General features: G+C 36.4%; 1 protein-coding gene across 1 annotated transcript in view; it reads left to right on the forward strand.

The window, feature by feature from the left end:
• FMN1 (formin 1) overlaps positions 1-22,123 on the forward strand; it is a 194,501-nt gene that overhangs the window by 22,389 nt on the left and 149,989 nt on the right.

A 22,123-nucleotide genomic window follows, 5' to 3' on the forward strand; every position in this document is an offset into this window, starting at 1 on the left:
CCCCATCATGTTCCTGTCCTTCACCTGTTTGAAAATGTTTCCCAGGAGGATTTTCTGCATCATATTCCCAGGGACTCAAGTGGGAATGACTGGCATGTAGTCTCTTGGGTCTTCCTTCTTGAAGATAGGAGTGATATTTGCTCTCTTTCAGTCCTCAGAAACCTCTAACAATTGCCATGACCATTTAAAGATAATCAAGAGTGGCCTCACAATGACAACGGATTGCTCCTGCAGAAACCCGCAAGTTGTGGGTGCAACCTGTTTGGTCCTTAAGTCCTGTTTGGACTTAAGTACATCTAGTTTGTTTAAATGCTCCTTAACCTGGTCCTCCTCCATCAAGGGTAAGTCTTGCTCCAGAATTCCCCTCTGGTATCAGAGGCCTGTGATTCCTGAAAGCAGGTTTTACTGGTAAAGACTAAGGTGAAGAAGGCATTGAGTAACTCGGTCTTCTCCATGTCATTTGTCACCAGTTTCCCTGCCCTATTCAGCAATTATTCAACTGATGATTTTTCATGATTTTCCAAACTTGAATTGAGCTTCATCTCAGTTTTTCTAAACAAAATATGACAAATTTCTAAGATTAATTATGATAGTGATATTCAAAAGTTTGGAATCCAACCTTGGTCTTAATAGAACCAATATAGGTGTACACACCTAGGAGGAAACAGTCATGAGTTCTATTTTTCCCTCAGAGTTTTTCCTCTGGATTATCATCTCTGCAAAATCCAGTTACCTTCTCAGTGTTGTCACTAATATCAATTTCTATTCCAAACTTGTTTCTTTTTGCCCAGTCTAAAGCCTAGACATGTTTCTAATATGTTACAGAATTATGCTACCTGAAGTCTCAGTATGGCTGAGATAGAGGTAATTATTTCTGAGACTATTCCAGATATTGCTTTTCTGTATCATAGTGCATAACATGGCTATCCCGACTGCCACTTAGGTCTGTAAGATAGATATTTTCTTTGATTTGGACTTCTGTTGTGCCTTCGGTAGACAGTTGCAGTCTGAAACTAAAATTTTCTGGTTAAGTCTCCTTTTCCTTCTAGATATGTGATCTTGTCAACTGCTCTAATGGGTTCCAACTAAAACTACAGTAGGTATATAGCTCTTTCATGGATGTTTGTTTTGCTATTATGTTCAATGTACTTACTTGTCATAGTTTGACTGTATCTTGATTTCTTTAAAGGACATCATTATATCTTCTGAGTCTTACAATGCATTGTAATGATAAGAGATCACTAATACTTCTTCCCAGTGAAGCCAAAATCTTTTTTATATTACTGTTAACAACGTTAGCCAATGCTGCATTAAAATTGTACATTTATAACAGTTTGAAATGAATGTAGAGAAGAGAGGTAGTTCAAGACAAAGTCTGAGTTAAAAAGATCCTCTGAAGACTGACTTTCAGTAGATGCTGTGAACAAATAGTTCCTGTTTTACTTGAATGACTTCCCAGCATGACACGCTTAAGCAATAGTTGTATTTTCATCTCTCTCTGTAACATGTGACTCTCTAGTCAAAGGCAATCAGTGAGGGGAAAGCAAGTGAATTAAATTGGAATGAAACAACAGAGACAGCTTATTGTTTGATGCTGGTCACAGATTAACAATTTTCTGTTTCATGGGTGGGAGAAAAGGCCAAAGCATTCACACTGGTTTACAGTTTGTGCATTTAATTTAAGAGGCTTACTGTAATGAAATGGGATTTTTTCATCAGTATAAAAAGAATGTCTTGAAGTAAAATACTGAAATAACGTAGAAGTTGTAATTTATTAAATCTGTAGTTGTAATTTGTTAAATCTGTATGTATTCTGTTGTCAATTTAAAACAAGTAAATAGAAATGGTTCCGCTGACATTCTTCTTGATGGGTCAGGATTATATATAAGCTGAGATCAAGTTCAAGTATTTTCCTGTGTAAGTACAAATTAATAATGTATATAGGAATATTAAAAAGCTGCTATAGCTGCTCTTTGGTATTTTGTTTCTCAAGAAATGATGTTAAACCAAATCAAACTTGTAAAAATGGTGGAAAAAAGCCCTGTATATTCCCTCCTAAAAATGTGCTCAAAATTATAAGTAATGAAAATGAGTAAAGATGCAATTTATGTGCATGTGTTTTATCATTATCAGTAAATAATTTTGAATAGTATTTCGTGATTTAGATGTGACATTAAATCTAAAATAACACACTTAAATACTTATAAGTAGTGAATATTATTTAGAAGCACCTAAAGCTTTATCTTAGCCATAGTATTAAAATATTGCTCCTAGTGGATTAATGATGTATTTAACTATTTGTGTCAGAGGAATTTTTCTTTGGGATTAGATTATGACTACCCTTGAATTTAGATAATGGCAGCCTCTCACTCCCTGAAAGTGTTTAGGTTTTTCCAGAGCATAGTCAAATATCTCCTCAGGATTGAATGTTATATTTCTCAGGAGGGTAGGTCAGAGAAAAGAGAAGACTTGTTGGATGCATTCTACAGGAGGTATTTCAAAGACTGAGTGAAATTGCTCTTTACCAGAAAAAGAGGTGCACAAGGAAGGAAAGAGAAATACTTCACAATCCCTCAGCTGGGTGATGTTCACTATATACTGCCTCCTGGAGTTTCCTGGGCGATAAAGATTTTGATGAAAGTGTTAAAAAAGAGAACTGTCATATTTTTTGCCTTTATATATATATATATATATATATATATATATATATAACATGTTTGATATTGCAATGAAAAGCATATGTGACATCTCTGTGTTTTAAGTACACTGAGTCTCTCTGAATGGTTTTAAATGATCTCTAAGTGTTTCTTTGTCATTAGTACACAATCTATTTATACTAACTGGGTTCATTTAAAACTGCAAAAATTATGAGCATTGCCAAGTGTTTTGAGAGAGTGTTTTGGCAAATGTGTGTCTGTGATGGCTCTCATTTCTCATTTCTCTTCAGTATGTTGGAAAATGAAGGTGGAAAAACTTTATTTATGTACCAAAAAAAAAAAAAAAGAAAAAAAAAAAGAAACAAAAAACCTTGATAAAAGCATTCCGAGTTCCTAATTTATAACTCTTTAGCATTTTCTGTCTTAGTACTTCCTCATTGTCATCCCTGTAAACTGGATTCTCTTACCTCAACAAAACCACTGAATGTAAGAGAAAACAATTTTCACTGGGTGTACAAATTGTAGTATATCGTTTCTTGCTCTCGTTTTGGTGACAGAAACAGAAGTGAAAATAACAACTGTTGTACAGAGGAGTCTGGCCAATAAGAAGCTAGGACTTCTATGAGCATATAAACTCGGTCATTGTTGAGGAAGAAATAGCACAGGGCCTAAAATGGCGTCCTCCCATGCCTGTGGCCGCCACGTGCACCACGCAGCTGGGCAGTGTGAGGAGCAGGCCCTGTCAGGCCTGGGCTCGGCAGCTGCAGGCCTCGTCCTTGAGTCCCAAGCTGCGCCCAGCAGCTTTAGCTGTTAGCTGCAAAATACCAGTTCCTTCTGTGTGGCCTGGGATGCTAATCATGCTTCAAATTAGAATAGGGGGTCTGATTTATATTGTCAGTATATTTATAACAAATAGCTTGATTTCTGTGTCTAGAGAAACTTAACCATAAGAGATTTTCTAGAACCATGAGGGCAGACTCATCTAAAAGCTGCAGAATTTTCTGGAACATCTTATGGTAAATTACGAGTACTAGTCACCAGAAGCCATCCCAAGTTCTTTGGGGCACTTACTTTAAAAAAAAAAAAAAATAAATAAAAAAAAATAAAAGCTTAGTTTATTTTTGTGCAGCGCTAAAATCACCATTTTGTGTATCCCTTTGACTAGAATTTTGTTAATATCTACCTGGGTAATATTTAATGTGATAAAAGTGAAATCTTGCAGTTTAGTCTTTTGGAAAGACTAAAACTTTGTTCTTTTCTTTCCTATATAAGTTTTGTACAACCCGAGATGTATACATAACCCTTCAAGCTGCTGGCATTGAGCCATTTCATGTGATGATAATTAAAATCTAGAGGTCACCTTCTGTAACTTTCTTCTAGACTATATATATGTCTAGACTATATATATGTGTTAGTAATGTAGTTATCCATACATTGTATACTCGTCCCAGTGTCTACAGATTTTTGATTCTTCAATATGAGCTCTGTTTTATCTCAAGAAACTGAAATAGTGAAATAAGAATGCATTGAAAATCTATATTCTATTTTGAAGGGCATACGTTTTTAAATGTATATTAAAATGAAATTACATATATATTTAAAATAGGTTTTACAACTTAAACTTCAGATATATTTGATACAGTAATGCATACCAGTCAGGTTTTTTCTTCTTTTTGGAAAATGTCAGCTTTCGTTTTGAACAAACATACAAACAAACCCCACTTTGTTTTTTATTTATTTATTTTTTTTATCAGCCAGATAGCAGCCTTCTGAAAATTATTTTCTAGGTGATAAATAACCCCCCACTAATTTAATAGATGACATTCTTTGGTTTTTAATACATCTTTTTACATAGGCAGAATCGTCTTGCAGAAGACCTAAGCATTTATTCATAATGCTTTTGTACTCTAATTTTCTCTTATATACTGCTTTAATGGGATATTGAACAAGTAATTTTTGTACTAGTTTATCACAACAGATTATTTTTTTTACATGTGACATAAAGTGAAACTGCAGTTTTTGATATTATGGGTAAGGTAAATACCACCATATAAACTGCCAAGAAAGGCTTGCACCTTTCTTTCTTATGATTCATTTGTACTCTACTTTTGAACTTGTTTATGCAAATTATATTTAACTAGGGGAGAAAAAAAAAAAAAGTTGTTTGTCATCCAAAGCTCCGAAGAAAAATGCTAGCACATACTTCTTCAGCTTTTTACTTGTTTCAAGAATCTTTTACTTTTCAACCTTCAATCTTCTAGTGATGTCACCTAGTTTATAATGCAGTTTTTCATTTCAGTATTTTTCTTCTGTTTTTCCAAGTCATTGGGAAAAAACTCCCAACTTTGTTGCTTAGCTTGACAGCCTTGAACCATCCTGAGGGTTTTTTCTCTTGTCTACGGATTAGCAAAAGAGGCCAATCCTAATTAGCCCAAAGAACCATATTTTTCTTCTCATCAGGCACTGAATGTTTGTTCAGTCATTTTCATTAAGGTGACTGGATAACATTTATACTATTTCACCCTACAATCTCTGCAAAAGATTTGTTTCTGTTCTCATCAGCTTTTGGTGGCCAGTAAGAGCTTAGGGTTTATAGGCTTCTGAAAGGTTTTGTTCAAAGGTTAGCAGAAAACAGGCTATAGTCTAAAGCTAGTTGAAATTTCCAGTATGACATAAAACTTAGTGAGAGAGATCTCTTTTGTTAAAGAGCTACCTTTGTGATAGTTAAATCCAGTGTGATTACTTTCTTCTGTAACACTTCCAAAAGGAAATGCTTTTCATCATGCAGATGTCTTTTATTAAATTTAATTTTGTTTTGTTTTTGTTTTGTTGTCTTCTGTGGTATTTCTGACCACACATTTACTTTCAAATCCAACATTTTTCCCTCCTCTACTTAATCTTATTTCAGTTAGAGTAATGTGGATGCTTTATATGAGAACAGTCATGTAGGGTGTGTTCGCATTGCATGTCTGGTCCACGCTAGCAACCTGCTGCTTTTCCAGTTTGAGAGTTGCTGGCTGGATACTCATGCTGTTCGAAGGGCTTCTGGAGCCTGAACAATTCTTGTGCAGTTGCAGTTGCTGAGAAGTGTGCCCAGACCTCGTACATCTGTGGTGGCAGGGCTGATGTTACACATCTTCTCACACCCCAGTGACTTGCAGTCATTCCACCCTTGCTGCAGAGGAAGGAGTTTAGGCTTTTCGTCTTGTGGGTTAGGTGTGACTCTAGGCTTAAGGGGGATTTCAGACTATAAACAAGGATAGCCTGGGCTTGAGGCATCAATAATGTGGATGGTCAATGAGACAGAGATAAAAGCAGGTTCAATTAACTTAGTAAAGTATGTTGCAGCTCTGTCATCAGAGAGGTGAATTCTCTTAGGTGTAACTCTCATGAAATTGATGTTAAATGTGCAAATTAGGCTGACAGCTGGGTGTTCCAGTGGAACAAATGAAAAGTTCCTTGGAATTCAGGTCTGCTTTCACTGTTTTCACTGCTAAGAACAACATCTAATGATACTTTACATTTGAACAGTCATGGCTTTGAATGACCATGGAAATATTTCCACCCATCCTTTTCGTGACGTGTTCATGAAGCAGATGTTTGGCATACTGCTTCTCTTTCTGATTCATCAGTCATCCTTACTACATTTCCACAACCCCTTCACTTCTACTTTATTCCTATTACTTTTCTTCTTGTTTAGGCAATTGAATCCCACTAAGTTCTAATGTAAATGATATGACAGCTTTTTATTATGAAAAATGTTAAAATTCATCAGCCAAATTAATCCAAATTAGGGTTATTCCTTCAGGAAAAAAAAAAGAGAAAAAAAAACATTGTTTAGAAAATGTCTGAATTTTGTCTAGAATCTCTTCGTGTAATTTGGCCCATGATAACCTTTGTTCTAAAACTTGAACGATGCTTAATTCTGCATTCTTCCTTCTGGGAACTACCTTTATTTTCATGTTGCATTTCTAATTAAGTGTAATCTTGCTATTGTTTCTGTGTCAGTGTAGTAAGGTACTTCATCTGACTTTTAACCATAAAACTTAACACACTAAGTTGGGATTTTCTGGAAAATGATTATATAGTACCCAGTCCAGTCAAATAGCATCCTTTTAATTTATTTATTTAAGTCCTAGAAGGAAGTTCGATGAGGTGAGACTAATTGTACTTCTTGGTGAAACAAATATAGGGCTTAAGAGGACAGACTTTAGAGGTCTTTGGCCAACATGCAGAATTTGCATAATAGGTTTGCTGTTACAACAGGACTATGAGCAACACAAATAAAAGGAAGTTTATGTCTCTTATTTGGTTCCTTTGGCACCTACAGTTGCAGATGAAAGAATTTTAAAGTATAAAGTATACCTTTTGTATGAATCAGAAATACGATCAACAGCATTTTGCTGTCGTGCTCTCACATAGTGGTATGCTTTAGTATGGCATATGTTAGTCACTGGGCCTTAAAAGAGAAAAACACCCTTTTCAAGCACAGTGTTGAACAGACACTTAACTTGAAGCAAGACTGAGAACAAGCATGTGCTTATGATCAACTTAAATAGGAATGTTTTCCAAAACAAAATTACATGCTAGATGGCCAGCAATTGCTAAGTTGTAATTTTATTTTTAAAGGAAATGTAATACTGGCAGCCTTGAGGCTGCTGGATTGTAATAATGGCTGGTATTTGTATCTGGCCCATGAGCATGCCAGTGAAAAATTTCCTGTGACAAAAATCCATTTGGCTAATGAACCCCCTTTTAATTAGACCTCAAATTTTCAAAGGAACACAGCTTTTTTTTTTTTCCTCAGTAATGTAATATAACTGCATGAAACAGCTGAAAAAACGAAATGAATGACAGAAATACTTTCAAGTGAAATAAGCAGAGTACTTGTTAGGTGCTTAGATGTCTAAGGCTTTCTTTTGCTCTGCCAGATTTGACTGAGGCCAATAGAAAAGGCTAGGTTACATAATGAAGCGTGTTTTTTCTTGTTTCATGATAAAGGCCTTTGGGTTTGAGAGTGACTTGGTAAAGCTGAGAAATTTGTCATTTCTTCTGCTGGTTTATACAGTTATTCAGAGGTACAAGTGTTATTGAACATGCATGTAATATCTTGCAGATGTTACACAGTCAGCCAAACGCTATGCCTGAAAAAAAGTCTTTCCATAAAACTACTTAAAACAACAAAAAAAGCTATCCCCCAACTTGACTAATTTCAGTGTGCAGATGTGTCAGAGTTGAGACTACCTGTGCAATCTGCTGTAGGGAACCAGCTTTGGCAAAAGGGTTGGACCTGATGATCTCTGGAGGTCGCTTCCAACCCCTACAATTCTGTGATTCTGTGAGACTGTCCAATGTTGCATCTCATTTTGGAAGTTTCTTGTTAAAAATACGAATAAATACAGACTATTAAAAAAGAAATTCAGGTGGTAACCACAGATGTAAAATTCTAGCCCTTTTCTGCATTGCTTCTGATGAGTACTTTAAGACTGTTTAGCAGATTGCTATAGTTACCTAGTCCTTTACTGAATCTTACTGTAATACAAAGGACATGAGTAGTGTTACAGGTAGCTATTCTGGAGCAGTGACGCTAGTCAATGTTCCCTCATGGTTTCTGAAACCTTCTCTGCTGCACTGTTCTCCTTTTCCTCCCCTCTTCTGCACTTCCCCAACAGTTCCTCCAGTCCTCATCAGTCATCATCACTAACTATGAAATCAGTGCTGATGTGCTGGAGGGTGTATAACCTGATCTGACACGGTCTGCCTGAGGAGCAGGGATACTGATCTAGCCAATGCGGGTCATATCATGCTATTTGGGAAGAAATGCCATGAAGAATGCAGAAAGCACTTACTGGGCAGTAAAAGGACATTTGAAATTCAAGGAAATAAATACAAAGTGAGTGGCTGGAGAGGCTGTCCGGGAATGGCTTTTTCACTCCCCCTTCAGCACAATAACTGATGTGCACTGAAGAATGTTTCTAGGAGTCAAGTTGAGAAGAAACAAAAGGACGTAGTCCTTCATGCAGAATGTAGCTATGCATGTAGTGTGTAGTGGTGTGGAGTGCTTTGCCAAAGGACGCTGCAGAGAGCAGTATCCGGGTTAGTGCAGGGGGCCTGGGAACCAAAGTCTTTTGAGGGTTACTGAACAGCTTGTGCAGAGACAGGTTTCTGAGCTGTACATGCTGGAAGGACAGGAGAGAACAAGGAGGAAGTATCGCTGCACGTGCCACGTTCTTACACACTTGCTTAGGTTTAGGGCTCTGTTGGATGTAGGATACTTAGCTAGTTAGACCTTTAATTTGACTCGGTGTTGCTATTCTTATGTTCTTTTTCTATCTTTTTCTCCGATATTTAAAAAAAACAATTGTATTTCCTGATGACACTGCTTACACTGATGTTATCCTTTGTATTGCTGTGGTGATCTGGTGCTATTTAGGAATGCTTTGCAATGTCTTTTATTTGAAAAGAATTCTGCTTCTAAGGAAGGCAATCAGTTTCCAAAAATGCTACTAGTGATAAAATAAATAAAACAAATACTGCTGGGCAGATAATTTTGGGAAATATTTAATTCCTTGTAGTTATTTCATTTTATGGTTTTATGACTGATCCCAAGAGGGAAAGAAAGGGAAATGCTGAGGCAGTGTAGTCCACCCTACTGGACGTTTTACATACAACCTCTAATTTGTATTATATTGGACTGTTCTAGTATCAGTCAATATATAGAATCAAAAACTTTCCCATGCTGAGAAGCAATACTTATTCTTAAGGAACTGTGTATACCTTTTCTTACCAGACAGATTAGAAGTAGTTTATAACTGTTTTCTAAAGTTTTCCTTCATTCTAATGAACAGATGATATCTCTCTCTGGTGTGGCTAGCTGATCGTGTTTCAGCTACTTTGAACTTGAGACTTGATTCTAGGTAAGGTCTGATATTGCAATACAAACATCTGCAGGTAAGAATTTCACTCATGAGGAAGGTCCTAGATCAGGTGGAAATAAAGAGAGGAACCACTGTCTTTCCTACAGTTATCTTTGAGCTGGAACAACCTTCCTTTACATAATTTTGTTAATTTTTGTTTGTATTTTACATGCTTTGATAATTTCAGTTAACAAGCTATAATAGTGTGATATAATATTGCACTCACCCACTTCCTGAATTCTGTGCAAATATAACCTAGCTTGCAGGAGGCAAATACAATTATTGGTATTTTCTATATATGAAACTTCTAACCTGAGCAGTGGAAAAGTTCTATCAGGAACTTATGAAGCATGGGACTGCCAAGGTATGCATTGAGCCAGGACTGCAGCACTTGAAAGGTTGCAATAAAACATGCTTGCTTTGGGTGAGTATAGGTCATTGCTGTGTCTTGATACTAAATATTAACCTTATAAGTCACCAAATCTTCATTTCATCAGAGAAATAAATTTTAGTCAGTCATACATACCAAAATGTTGATGATAGAGTGAATAACTGTACAGCATCTTGTCTCAATGCAGAATTTTCAGTTGGCAACCATTTTTAACATTTGAAGAGAAGCTATTCATGAATGCCAGTATAAATTAATGTCGAGTTCCCTGATGTTATTCATGTCGAGTACATCTCACTACAGGCCCAAAAGACAAAAAAAAAAAAAAAAAAAAGATGCCAGGAAAGGCTTAAATGTAAAGAAAATAGTTTAGACCTTAATTTATTTCAAGAAAGCTAAAACATTTTAAGCAATCTATGATCTTTTCTAGTAATCATTACCAGGGAAGGTATCTAAATAGATGGCATAATTTTTTTTCAGATGTACTGTTCACCTCTAGCTTCTTGTGAAGTCTATGAAAGCAGTGAATATTCAACAGCAGTGAAAATGGAAAAATATGTCTAGTGGTTGTATGTAATTATTAAGTCAGAAATGGTACAGGAAAAAAAGTGATGAAAAAATTAGTGAATTTTCTGGAAAATAATTTGGGAAGAAGACAGCCTGTGGATTAATGCATTTTGTTTTAACTGCTTCATTGTCCTTTTTTCAGTACAGTTAGTTCAGGATTAGCTGATGCAAGTAGTGCTTTGGCATGTCTTAGATGAAATAGAAAACTGAGAAATAAAAATGATAATAAAAAAGGCCATTAAATATTGCAGTTTAAGTTTATTGGGGGAAAAAAAAAAGAATTAAAAAAATTTAATGACACAGCTGAGATTGTCCTGTAAGTACTAACTGGAAATGAGAAAAACATGTCACAAGACTCCATGAATATGTCTATGCTTTCCTGACATTTTGGATAACATGAAAAGCCCATTTGTGAGGCCTGATGGGCTACAGTAATGATAATCCAATCATGTTTAACTGGGAGTTGAGTGTGCATATCCAAAAATTGTATCTCATCCAGAATTTTTTCATAGGTAATGAGACTTCAGCATATATGAAAACTCAGTTCAGAAGATTTGCAAGATTTGTCATTGGTTCCCTTTTCTTTTTCAGTTCCTATCCAATTTTCCTAGGGCTGCAAAAGTCAGTATAAATCTGTCCATGCCTACCAGCTTATTTGATAGTGTTTCAAACATCATGATGATAAGATTTGCTTGATAAGAGCGTAGCATGGCTTTCCAGTTTCCATGCTCACAATGGATTAAAAAAACAAACAAACAAAAAACCATTCGGAGTTACCTGCATTAAAAAGAAGTCAGCTCAAGCTTTTGAAAGTCTGTGTGATGCAGACCAGGTTCCTCATAACTCAGTCAGCAGTGACACTGAGTGTAGTGATGTGAGACTTACAAGAGCGTGAACACCAAAGTAATCTCTTATTACTGCCATATACTGCCACATGGTGAGATGTCGCTACTGAGTCTCTGACCACTGCAGACAGGTGATCAGTGATTAATTTCTGTTCCTGCCTTGGCTAAGCAGAAAATGTAGGTATCAGTTGTCATATCACATATGAAAGCATATAACTGTAGAACATCCAGGGATGAATTATCAAATTAATTTGGGTTGTACTGGCTTGTTTGCTTCTTTTATGATTATATGTAAATATCGATGTAGCTACTTTTGCAGAACAGGTTGGAAACTTGCTTGGTGCCATCTAGGATGGATTCCTGAGACAGTTCAGAGACAGATTCTGAACTGTGTGGTTCTACAGTTGCAGAAATGCTTTTTTACTAGTCTTGAGCACAATTTATTTGCTTAGGAATTTCTTACGTTTCAACTTACACTGAGTGATAAGTGACAGGCCCATTGTCTTTCCACTTGCACACATTCAGCACTCACATGGTTAAATGTCTTGACGTGCAAATTCTTAGTATCGGGATAATTTTTTTTCCTTATATTCTAAGCAGCCTGCCTTCCTAGATAAGTACAGCTGTTTAAGCTTTTTGATTATACACTTTGCCAAGAAAATCTTTGAGTGGTGCTTGTGGTAGTTAAGAGTACACTAAAGTCGTCTTAAAGCACTAAAGTACACTAAAATCTTCTTAATTGGAATCCTTTCACAGTCTGTTGCTTCTCCTAAATCTCCACCACCTTTCACTGTCTTTTGTCTTGTAGCTCTCCCTCTCCCACTTTCTCTCATCTTAATGAGTTGACCCTGAGCAACTTTCTGCCTGTTCCTCCAGTTAATAGCTCCTCTCCTTTGTCTCTCTGGCATCTTGGCTGCCTCAAACACTCTCCTTGTTCCATTTCTTTCTGCCTTCTGTTCACTCACATCTTTCTCTCCCTATACCTCAGATATTTTGACAAGTTTCGGTGTTTTGTTCAGTGTTTGTTCAAGACTCATTTCTGCTTTTGCACAATGATCTAGCTCCCGCCCTAATAAAAAGGATTATTCTTCACTGGCTCTTGTAGTCAGTAACTGAACCCGACCTGTGTTATGTTGCACAGAATCCTAGAATGGCAGAGGTTGGGAGGAACCTCTAGAAATCATCTAGTCCAGCCTCCTGTCAAGCAGGTTCACTTAGAGCACGTTGCACAGGATCACATCCAGAAGGGTTTTGATGGATGAAGGAATGTAGTATGATGGTGAAGTGTATTCTTTTCTGAGTATGAAGTATTTCTGTAGACTACAGTTAGAGCAGTTATGGTTGCCTGTCACTTATGCTTTCAGTTCTTATGAATTCATCAAAGTTTTCTGATAAAATTTTACATCTCGTGTGTGTCTTAAGGTTTTTAAAATGTCAGTTGAAATAATTTACCTAACTGAGAAGAATCAGTTTGGAGAAAAATGTTGTTTTACAACAACAAAAAAATGTTATATTAAAACAATTTTTGAAGGAAGATGCTAAATTTTTCTGAAAGGCTTTTTTTTTTTTTTTTTTTTTTTTTTTTTTGGTCAGGAATATATGTTTAGCTTTCTATCAAATGTAAGTAACAGGACTTCAAAAACAAAAATCATTTGTGCATATCATTATATCTTATTCTTAGCATTTTTTGCAAAATACTACAACTGCAGGGGCCCCGTTCCAGCCTGTGCTGTTTCTTCCCACCACCACAGCCCCTGGCAGTATACAAGAAGCTGAGATCTTTTTTAAATGACAGATGAGCTGGACTAGAAGTACGGAAAGATAACCATTCTTGAGTTAACAGCTTGGTAATTAACTCCCAGAGGACAGACTGACACCATATAACAGTGCAGAAATGTCCAGCCAGTGTCCATTTCAGCTGGTGTGCCTGAATGGCATAGTGCAGAATCAGGCAGAGAGATAAATTGGACTGAACTAGTATAGCTATATACTGTAGTTACGTACTGTAGTATAGATATGCAGAGCCTGTCAAACGGAATGCAAGGGTGCAATGAATAGCTGTACTATTAGTACTGCAGCTTTGATGCCACTGTCTCAGACATCCTTCCAGTTCGATGTAGAAAATCAATGTGACAAATTTTTTTGTGAGTCCTTATAGAAGAAAATGAACTCACGGGTCTTAGTTGAATCTGCCCATTCACAGCATGTTGCCCCTCTCACTTTAATGTGTATATAAAACCAGCCTGGGCAGTGAGGATATAGAGTAAGTTGTGTTTTTGTTGTTTTTTTTTTGGTGGGTTTTTATCCCTAAGAATGAATAATTAGTATGGCATGATCCTTTTGCCACAAATCTTTCGTATTTTGTCTGTCATGGATCTTGTGCAAGGTTGCTGCACATTGTCTTTGTTTCTTGATTTTGAGTATCTTTTGGGCTGTAGTGTGCCCTCCTGTTGGATACCAGGAAAAGCAGTGGCACGTGCCATCCAATGTTATGCCAAGAGGAGGAGAAGCAGCAGCACATGCAATGTGGTGTAAACCCCTTGCCATCCTCCTCCTGTTATCAGAGTGTAGTTTTCCACTGATGAATCATCTGTACCATGGCCTTGATATAAATACCATGCTAAGTGTTAATTAGTTTTGTTGCTCTTGGTGGTTTCCCTGTTTATCTATACAGGTTGTTATTTTAATTTTTGCTTCTGGTGCTTTTATATCGTGTGGCTTTTTTTTAATAGTAATTTAATAATTTTGCACAAATGTTTCTATACAAAGATTTTAGCAATGTAGAAGCGATCTAAGTGATCTCTGCACATAGATTAATCAGTCTTAGACTTCCATCTTTCTTATTTTGGCAGTTTTCAACTTTGAAGTGCATTAAAAAAAGATACAGGTTATTTAAAATCAATCTTACTACATTTGTTGTGCTTTTTCACTTATCTAATGCAAACCTAATGTTGTCTGTGGTGACTTTATTCATCTCAGAGTCAGCAGAAGAGTAAGAGCCAGTGTGCAGGGGAAAAATATTCTAAATAACAAATGAGAAAACTAATGTACACAGTTTGTGTCATTAAATAGCTTATTACATTTGCTTAACCTGCTGACGTTGTGGTTAAGGACTCCCAGAGCATTCATTCCTGGCTTGCTGCCTGAAAGATATTAGATTTCAACTGTGTAGCTTTTTGTCTGTATTTTCTACATACTGTCTTATTCTTCCTATTGTATTAGCCACAGGTAGAGTTGTTTTCCAAGACTGCCGTGTGTATGCTGTAATCTGTCTGAAACAAAACAACGAGTAAAGGATTTAACCATTAGTCTCTTCATCCATATTCTTTTAGCTCACTGGTTCAGGCCACAGATCAGAAAAGCTATTGTAAGAAGACATAGTGAAACGCTCTCCAAGTAGTAGATAGCAATTGCAGCCTTAGGAATGCTTTGTTTTTTCGGTGGTCACTTTGAGTGTAATCTGTAATCAATAAGGTATGTACTGTGATTGGATGGAAGTGACTTCAGTTAATGAAAGAAACAGTCATCAACTGTTTTTGGAAAATAATCATTATCTATTTTAAAACCACATAAGAACAGTAACCGTATGTTTAATATCAAAAGCATATGTGAATTGTAAGGTATTTCAAAGCCTTGTATAGTATGTACTTTTTGTATATCCATAAATTGTTAATTTAGGTAATGTTGTATAATTAATATATGGATTGGTTATTCATCTATATTATTTTGGATACTCTCCCAATCTAGAAGTTACTGTGAGTAGTGAAATTCTTTGGCATTAAAACCGAACAAATGAGCCTTTGCTAAAAGTTTCTGGCATTGTAGCTCAGAATCTTGGCTGGAGCATTGACTGCGGACTTTTGGCTGCAGTCACCAGAATCTACTTTGGAAATAGCGAGAGATTCAGACTTTGCATTGAAGTGCCAACTGCTTCTTGTGTTAGGTCCTCTTGTGGCTTTTTTTTTTTTTTTTCCAAATCTTTGTTTCTTTGCTTATAATGCCAATTATGCTTGGAGAGCATCCTGCTCCAATCTGGAAGAAAGCAACGTTTGGCTGGGAAGTAACAAGACAGGTCCTACACATTATTTTCTCAGTGTAACAAAACATGTTAAATTTAAGTATGTGCTAAAATGCTATGCTGAATAGGATCAAACTACTCAATAGCTTATAAGACTATCCGAATTTAGTGAATGCATGCTGTACATGTTACTGGAGTTGGTATTCCTTAGCTTTCTGGAGCACTTGTGGGGTGGTTGCACAGCATTAGAACTCAGATCCAATTCTCTCATCTTTCTGCCCAAGATCTTGCTCTTATTTTTTTCTAATGCAAATTGTACTGGTTCTTTATGCAAAGCTAGTGATGTGGTCTCACTTTCACTCTACTTTATTAGAAATTTTTCTTGTCCAGGACAAATCTTGTCTAGATTGATGTAGAGGACAAAAGCAATATGAAGTATATACATTATTGTGATAATAATATAGCATAACATACTGTAAACACTTTTTTTTTTTTTTTTAGGCCAGAGAGCTTTGTGTTCATTCTTTTGACTGTTTGTTTTAATGCTAGGAGTTTCAAGTCATGGTTATGTACAATTTATTTCGTCTTGTGGGAAGATAACTCACTTTCAATTGGAACTTCAGAACAATGCATTAATCTTTGTTAGTCAGAGAAGTAGGCCTTAATTTTGCTGGTAATAGATTTCTCTGTTCATAATTGGATGGATTGGAAGCAACCTAAACATTTTTCTCCATTATTAGCAATACTAAATTGCATTTACTGCTAACTGGGAGAATTACAACACAGCCCAAAGGCAGTAAATTGGTGGTGGTTCTGGATACTGGTACTCCAGGAGCTTCTAGCTCTCCGAGCATTATGAGTCCCCCCAGTCAGGAAGGATTTACTGGTTGGTGCTTGGTTTAGAAAGAAAAGATCAAGCAAGAGGGTGAGGTCATAAAAACTGAGGTGTACACAGCAAAAAAAAAAAAAAATAGTTTGGGTGGGGTCTGCATATTTTGGCTTTCCATATTTTTAAAATATGGAGAAAAAAAGCATGCTTTCAGTAACATCGGTCAAGCATAATCTGTTCAGTCAAGGACTTTGCCAAAAATTGTCTAACATGCTGTGACTTGTTGATGTAGGACCTTGCAAATACCGATAGCTGTAGGAACATCATCATCTTCAGTTACTCGCGTAAGTGCTCTAACTAGTGATGGTGTTGAGAATGTTCGGCTCTGCTGTTGAAATGGTGCCTTTAAATAAGCAACTTGGCCACTTAGACTGTTTCAATTATGTGATCCACTTACCAAGTAAGTCTAACTGGTTATTTTCTTGTCTTTCTGAAATTAAAGACCCCCCAAAATCGTAAAGGTCCACAGAACATGGTATTCTGAGACTGGTTCTCAAAGACTTACGTTTTATTTCCTCTACCATTTTTTCAGTCCTTCCAAGAGGCAAACAGTGAAAAGTATCTAATTAACAAAAGACTTTCTTTATTTCTGCTTCACAAATTTATAAAAATGTTTATAACATTTAATCAAATAGACAACAGATACAGAATTGTATCTTACATAGGAATCATAATACAAAAAAATTAACTGTTATGTTTTTATCTTGTGTGATATAACAAAGCAAGCTAGAAGGAATAGATTGTGATTAAAAGACACATATAGAATAGACCAGCGGTCAGGAAACAGAAGCTGAAAAGACATTGTAAAGATTGGTCTCAGATTTAAGTGCTTTGTGGTTAAGCAAACTATGTTCCAACGGGGTATGGATATTATGACTCATCCGGTTTCCTTTGTCTAATAAAAGAAGATGTTTGAAAAGCTGATTTTTTTCTCCAAGGAGTTCTTTATACAAGACAGATGAGAAGGTAAAGAATGGCTTTCTAGAGAGACCATGGTATCACCATGTTTGGGAAAAATCGACACGTTTGTGGACCCACAGATCCTCTTCCTGGCTTCAGGCAGACCTAACAAAAGCTTTGCAAGCCATTTTGCAGAGACCTAGGTAATACTGCTTGCAGGCTTTTCTTGGTTCTGGGAAATGTTCATTGTCCAAAACCTGATTAGATGTAATTCTGAAAGTGAACTTAAACTCTATTTAAAAACTGAGTTATATTGCTGCCAAAACTAATTGTAATGCTTCTTTCTGTTTTGTAATTAACCTGCAACTTTAATTTCTGACATAGGCTTAAGAAATCCAGCTTAGAGTTTGGTTTAGTGCTTTACACAAAGAGCTCTAAATTGCTACAGGGAATGTAATGACAAAAGCTCACGTGAACATTTTATAATTGGAACTAAAAATGGCATATGTGCTTCCTTCATAGGAAGTGCTTGAGGTGAGAATTACAGCTGTTTGCATCCTCAGCTGATGATTTTGCTTTTCTTTGTTCTGCCCCTGCTTCTGATTTGTCAATGATTTAACTATGTAAAAAACTGTACATTTAAAAAATTTTCATTTTAATTTGCTGTTATGGTAAGTTTGCTTAACTTATTTAAATTATCTCACAGCCCATCCTGGTCCTAAGCAACCTAAATAATCTCATCTAACATTTTTTTGTACATTTCATTGTTATTTTTCTGAATGATGAAATATTCCAACTCTTTATTCAGCTTCCAAGATGTTTCTTCTTTATGTATTGTTTAATATCTCTCCAGGTATTATGTACAGCAGCTTAGGTTGTGTTGTATTATTTTTTCCCTTAATGGGATCTTTGTTGAAAAATAATTGTTTTGTGATTTTAGTATTTTAGAAAAAAAAAAACACGGATAAAATGTGTGTTAAAAATACTGCAATGGTTTGTTATCTTTGCAAGACAGAACTATGAAGTTCTAAAATAAGTGTTGCAAAAATATTTTTTTATAGATTTCTCAGTTTGCAGAAGATATTACTTGTGGTGATAAAAAAATAGCCACATATCTTAGCCATGTATCTGTGCATAAAAGTAGCCATATATCTATTTTTTTTAGTTCAAAAATTAAGAATTAAGAAATATTTAACCCCTGTGACATTAAACCAGTTTACAGAAAAGCAGCAGCAGTATATGGTTCTTTTTCATTTTTAAAAATCAACTTGTAATCAGTGTGGAAAAAATACTTTTCATTTCATTATAAAACACAAGTCTATAATTTTAATGAATTGCATGTGCATTATTATGTGCATTTAATATATCTATACACGTATTTATATAGATAGATACACATACATTTTGTGCCTGACTTGTTCCTGGTTCTGTCATTCTCATGATTTGCCTCTTAGAGACAGTGTATGTACCCCAGTCCCTTGCTGTCATCTCCTGGATTTTGGGCCACTGAAAACTGTAGGAGCCAGTGTTACACGTGTTTGGGTCTCATATCCCAGGACTGGTGTAGTGACGGGGAAAGAGCAGATAGCCCAGCTGTGAGCAGGCTGTGGCTTCCACCCCCTTGGCAGCAATAGATGGCAGCAAATCTGTATTTGGGCACAGTTCCTTCTACATTGGGTGCTTGTGGAAGGTATGACCTTGGCGATGTCAGCTGTGAAACCTGGAAGATGGTTTGGGTAGCAACTGGATTCTCCTGGAAAGTCTGTGTTTGTTTTTGTTGTTTTGAAGTACAAAACAGAACAACAGAAGTTGTCAAATTGATTAAGGTGGCTAAAGGATAAGCATATGCATTTCAAATTTTCCTTAATTAAACCTATGATTGAATGGATATATACATTTGTCTGCATGTACATGGATAAAATGTACATAACGCCCAGACATTTGAAAGCATTCGTTATAAATTGATGTAGCAAATAAACATAAATCAACAATAGTCACTGAAATTATAGAAACGGCCTAAATTTCCTCTTGGCTCTTGTTTTTTGGAAGCAGGTATGATTTTATAGGTGACACCACAAGTTTTTGCAATGTAAAGTCAGTATATATCCACAAAAATGTAACATTAATATGTGATAGGCATCAGGAGAAAAGCTAAAAGCTGGCACAATAGTTTGCTAGCATGATACAGGTGGTCTCCAATTGCCTCAAAAATGCTGTGCAGATACCAATTTTTTTTTCCTCAGTTGCTGCAGTAAAATGCTTTATGCAGTAAAATGCTTTAAAATAATTTACTTTTGTATTCAAATAGAAGTTTGTTTGCTGGTGTAAACAGTCAATCCACTGTCCGTTTCTGAGTGGAGGGGAAAAAATATGAAGTACGTAAAGCTTCTCAATGTTTTCATTACAAATGACTCCTGTGAGTCCTGTTTCTTCAGACTCCCGTTTTTCCTTTCCCCCAGCCTCTTTCTTGAGCTGTGTAATCATAGGAACTATGAATTTGCAGTTAATATTCCCTCTGAAATCAAGGAATTCCCTTTTCATGAGCAAGTACTTGCAGACGTAGGACATAAATGTATTGCTTCAGTCCTGGCTGGGTTTAAAGTTTAGAGAAGCACTGTGCTGGCTCTATGGTGGTGGGCAAGAAACAGCTTCAAGCTGGCAAACTTTAGTAGATTTTATTTATTGAAATTAACAAGCTTTTTTAACAAATGATTATGGTATTGAAAGACATATATATATATATGTATGAAAAAACAAAACATATGTATGAAAAAACAACATATGTATGAAAAAACAAAACAAACTAAAAAAAAAACACTAAAAAGCAGACACTTGGGGAACAGCTTTGCTTCCATAGGGACACCTCGTGCCCATTCTCTGGTCTCCAGCCCTCACACCAAACATCATGTCCCTCTGCTGAGGTGGGCTGGGGAAGACACCAGTGCCGGGACATGGAGGCCCCTTTTGTCATGCTGCTCCTTGTTCCTTACACCACTGCTCCTGGCTTCCTCCACCAGTCCCTCCAGAGCTGCACCCCCTCCTCAGTCTCCTCTCAGCCCCTGCTCAGGCCACCACCTGGCTCCAGCCCTGCTTTGGCCCACAGAGAGTCCCCCTTTGCCGAGTTACGTATCTGCTGGGTTACGTTAAATCAGTTCAGCACAGACAGATGAGAGCCAGAGCCGATGAGCAGAAGCCTTATAACTGGGGCTCTGATGGGGATGGAAGGGAACAGAGCCTCTTGTTCTTGTCAGTATCATGCCATGAGGTCTGTTAAAGCTATAACATGACACTTCAGAGCAAGAAGTACGTTTTTATTAAAACAACATTTTAAATACTTATAAATGCAATTACAATTCATATTATGTACAGTGCATAATTTCAAAAAGTTTAAGGTATGTGTAAAAAGTAAAAGTTTAAGGTATCTCTTTTTGCAGAGATGCTGTCTTTTGACATCTGGAAGGATGAGCATGAACAGTAGCTTCAACTTGAAAATCCCTCTTCTATAACGTGCTGGTGCTTCCCTAGCTAGGAATGACTAGTTTGTTCAAATGCTGTAATATTCCCTTTTGTAAGTGGAATGCGATTTAGAGGTTCTGCTAGGAAAACAAACAAACAAACACATTTGAAGAATAAACTAATTTGGGATACACACATTCAGCTTGCATATTAGTGAAGGTTCATTGAAGCATTACGATAAACTATTATAGTTTGCTATATGTGTCTGTGTAACCAGAATTCTTACACTTGCTTCTGAGTAGACCACAGAGAAATTTCTACAAATATTTTATGAAAACATAATTATTATTTCCTAATCTTGAGAATGGTTAGTTAATCAGTACCTCATAAGCAGTAGCATTTTATAATAAAATGGGACTGCCTTTGGACTCGAGCCCAGAAACTGTACACCTTGTAGACTAAGTCTGAGCTCTTTTGGCAAGAAGTGAAATTCAAGTACAACAATTATATTCAGCTACAGTGTTTTAGGGTACGTTATTTCATGAAAGGTTCTGTTCCATGAGGTCTTTACTTTTCATGGGGAATATTTTGGCTTTATGGATAGTTGGCAGCTTTACCAAGTATTTTACCTTGCTATGCTTACTGATACAGTGTGTCATCTAAATTATTTGGAGCTATAAGCCTTCAGAAGCTTGGAAGATCAGCCTAAATTTAATCAAACAGTCTTAGAGATTATGATTCTTGTGCTTCTTTTTAACATGGTATTTTAAAATCAGGGGAAATACCAAAAATTAAAAATAAATTTCAAAATTGTAAGTACAGTTCCTTGTGCATTGTTAAGCTAACTACCATATGTGACAGCTCTGAATTATGTTAGGATCTGAATCTTCTAGGTGAGAATGTTCTAGGATTCTAGAACTGCATATATAGTAGGATGGTCTGTGTATGTTCTACACCATGTCACACATTACACTTCAGAGAACACACTGGCCTCGTGGAATTCATTGCTTTTCTCATTCATAAATTAGAGGCTATCATTCAGAAAAAGAGTCACTGTTTTGGGGAGCTGAAATATTTGCAGCGATGCAAAGGAGAGTGCTGTGTAACTGGAGTGCATGACACAGGCGTATACTGTTGGCTGGCAGCTTTTGCACTTACCTCTCACACTACATTCATGACTGCATGTTTGTAACTAAATCATTCTAAAACTAGGTCGATATTTTTTTAAGGTTAATGGAGCAAGGTGAAGTGTAAAATACCACTTCTGATTGAAAGATTCTACTTTTTATGCTTTTGCTGTAATGGGCTAATGTAGATTTGCACAATACCCATTAGGGCTGTGCTTAACTTATGTCAGAAAGTTCGTCTAATCAGTCACTTGAGCTTCCTTAGCTTAGTTTTTATGCTTCACAGCCACCTCTGGAAATATATGCATGTAACAAATGCATTCAAGAGGGCCTTGGCAGAGGAGGTGAAAACTCAAGCA

Source organism: Cygnus olor, chromosome 5 (genome assembly GCF_009769625.2).
Source record: "Cygnus olor isolate bCygOlo1 chromosome 5, bCygOlo1.pri.v2, whole genome shotgun sequence".
Taxonomy (NCBI): Eukaryota; Metazoa; Chordata; class Aves; order Anseriformes; family Anatidae; genus Cygnus; species Cygnus olor.